Raw genomic sequence first — 3,608 nt, 5'->3', positions numbered from 1 at the left:
GGGGCTGAAATCATGTCATCAAATTATTTTATATATATAATTGTTGAATTATATTTTGAACATTGCAGCGACTGCAGGTCTCTGAAACAGGGGAGGCTCAATAGTGTAATTAAATCCAAACAAAACATTGTGCATTAACAAAGGTTGAAACACGTAAAACTAATTAATACAGTAATTCTGATCTATTTTGGTTGGCTGAAAGTGAAATGTGTGATTGGTTGTTTGAAAAATGCAATGCTTTGTGTAGCTCGATATGTGGAGTAAGCATGGAAAAGGAGACTGATAACTCATATAAACGGCCTTAAACGGCCAAGCTCCATCTTATATCACAGATCTGATTGTTCCTTATGTTCCTAACAGAGCACTTCGCTCTCAATCTGCAGGTTTACTAGTGGTTCCTAGAATTTCTAAAAGTAGAATGGGAGGCAGATCTTTTGGTTATCAGGCTCCTCTCCTGTGGAACCAACTACCAGTTTTAGTCCGTGAGGCAGACACCCTGTCTACTTTTAAGGCTAGGCTTAAAACTTTCATTTTTGATAAAGCTTCTAGTTAGAGTGGCTCAGGTTATCCTGAGCTATCTCTATAGTTCTGCTGCTATAGGCTTAGACTTCTGGAGGACATAGGGACCCCCATTTCATCATTCTGCTTCATTCTCTCTCTATTCTCCTATTCTGCAGAATCTGTTAATTCAATCTCTAACCTTCTGCTCTCTCTGCTTTTCCTCAGAGTAGCTTTGCCTCGTCTGTTCCTGTTTGGCTGTGACGCCATCCTGGAGAGAAACATCAGCTGTGCTGCTTCCATCAACACCCTTGTTTATAGATGTTGGAGATCGGCCTGTTTTCCAGTGCGGTCCTGTTTCTCTGACTGTGACTGAGTGGATGTGCTCTCTTCGTCCTCTGGCATGGGAGCTGGCTCGGAGCTCGTCTGCCTGGCTGTGTGTTTCTTGGATGGTGCCGCCTTTTACAGCTGCTTTTTGTGTCTCTGCTTCTGTCTCCTTGAACCCCAGTCGGCCTCGGCAGATGGCCGCTCACACTGAGCGTGGTTCTGCTGGAGGTTTCTTCCTGTTAAAAGGGAGTTTTTCCTCTCCACTGTCGCTACAAGCATGCTTAGTGTGAGGGATTGCTGTAGAGTCAATGAGTCGATGCAATCAACTGGTTTTCCTTAGATAGAAAACTTTGTATCAATCTGACTGTATGATCTGGTTGAACTGTAAAGTGCCTTGAGATGACATGTGTTGTAAATTTGGCGCTATATAAATAAACTGAATTGAATTGAATAGATTCAGGGAAATACATCTGCAGGGTTTTGGTAGAGGTACCCATTTTAACTGAAGTTGGAGGAAATGGAACAACCATCACAGCTACAGTCAGAGGGATCCCAGATAACAGAATCATACCAGGTAAGTAAACATACAGCTGCTGCACATACTGGGCTATATTAATAAACAGCTCTAATTTAAAGTTAAAAAACAATTGTTTAGATAGTGTATGTAAAAATATGAACCACCATTTACTTATAGTCTGGTGTTAAATAAAGCCCATCCTTCTTCGTTTTGAGTTTTTTAAAGATATCACAAAAAAAATTCTACCAGTTCAATGAAATAGTAAAAAGATTTTCTTCTACAGTATAAATAGTCAGAAATGTATATATTTCCTTTTAATTTGGTAGAATCTCCTTTTAAACTGAATGGCTTTATTAAAATATTTCAGTGATCCTAACTGACTTTTCAACTCTAAAAGCGTTTTATTTATAAACTGAAACTTTCCACCATGTTGAAATTAATATATAATTTACTTTGAAATTATAAAGCAATTTCTGCAATTATTTCAAACGTGATAACATTAAAAGCCCACAGCAGGTCAGCCATTTTGGTTTTACCAGTGGTTTCAATATGTGATATAATGTTTTCAGACAATGCTATATAATCATGCTAGATGGTAAAATACATAAAAACTAGCTACCTAAGAAATGAAATGATTTAAAATTCCATTTAAAAACTGAAATATGTTCATTCCTTAGACTTAAGTTATTATTGTTATAGGCTTAATTTATTGTTTTTCCACATGTGATCAACTTGTTGCTCATAGCATTAGAAAAACCAGTTGGATCATCTCTCCAATTTAAACAATATAAAGCTAAAACGTCACTATTGCTTGTTGCATTAAATGCTGTAAACTAATTGCTTATAAAGGTTTTATATAAAGTCTTTATTTACTAAATTAACGATTCTGTTTGTCTGCGTCGAAAAATGGGTCCTCTTGTTCTGAGCCTTGTTGTATTAAATCATGTAACTCGGAGTGTAGAGCAGATTAAACGATACTCCAGTAAAAGTAGAGGTATTTAAACAATGCAATTACTGCAAAACTGCTGAAACAAAGATTGTTTTTTTAATTAAAAACTTTTATTTCTTATTTTTTTAGCTACATACCAAGTGGTAAAAATAGGCATTCTATTAAATGTCTCTGAGAATGGTCACCAAGATTGTGAGAGCTAAATTCATCTACGATCTCAAAAAAAAAAAAGCTGTTTCCATCCACTGTTGGTTAAATGCTCTGTGCAGGGTCACCCGGTCCCGTGTTCTGTTTCTCTATTAGGTTTCTCAACGGAAATGGCCTCATGCTGTGGTTTGGACCATCACTGCAATGATAGAAACAAACAGGAAGAGAGACCAAAAACCTCAATGACACAAAGCCGAGACGACACTCCATATGAGTGAATGTCAGCCTGTTATTTTACAAACAAACATATTAAAGATCGAACTCCACCTGAGAAAGTGCCTTCATTTACTCTTTCTTCACCAATCAGTTTGGTGACTAATTTGCTGTCACTTATTCTCACCCTAGAATTATTGATGCTTCTCTGTGTGGCTGCAGCAATCATAGTAGCATAAGACGATATTTTTGTTTCACAACTGTTTCATTCATCTTTTAATTAAGAATTTGTTTCCATTTTACATTTGAAAAGTACAATTATTCCACTTTTCATGATCATATGGGTCAGTCTCCTCTGTAATGTCAGATCTTTTTGATATGTTTAGTATTTGCCTAAAATCAACTTGAAAGCAACAAAAATAAGTTGTATTTTAGCAGAGCTTCACAGCATTGTTCTAGTTCTGCATTAAACACCTAAATATTGCATTACCTTTATTGTGATTTATTTGATATCTTATTTTCATCCCTTTTCAAATCAGTTGCCTTTGTTAATTTTCCAACATGATGGGTAAAACACAGTTACCTACTGTAGAATATTCTTGAACATCAGGAGCTGAAACATGTCCTGATTTGACATGGTCCTGTTAGGAATCCAGTTTGTCTAGGTTGTTTGTGTTTTTCTTCTCTCTAAACCACCAGGTGGTGCCCTGTCCTCGTTGGGCCTCCCTGCACACCTGCGGCTTGTTGGTTCATTACTGGAGGACAGTGTTGGGCACGTTACTTTGAAAAAGTAATTAGTTATAGTTACTAGTTACTTCTCCCAAAAAGTAACTGAGTTACTAACTGAGTTACTCCACAATAAAAGTAACTAGTTACTAGTAAAAGTAACTATTGCATTACTTTTGCGTTTCTCGCCCCCGTAACCCTCACCACCCGGCCCCCACCTTCTCGCCGTGT

The sequence above is a fragment of the Cyprinodon tularosa genome, unplaced genomic scaffold (assembly GCF_016077235.1).
Source record: "Cyprinodon tularosa strain WSP-4 unplaced genomic scaffold, ASM1607723v1 ctg70, whole genome shotgun sequence".
Taxonomy (NCBI): Eukaryota; Metazoa; Chordata; class Actinopteri; order Cyprinodontiformes; family Cyprinodontidae; genus Cyprinodon; species Cyprinodon tularosa.
The sequence above is the reverse complement of the archived record's forward strand: the minus strand, read 5'-3'. Positions refer to the sequence as shown.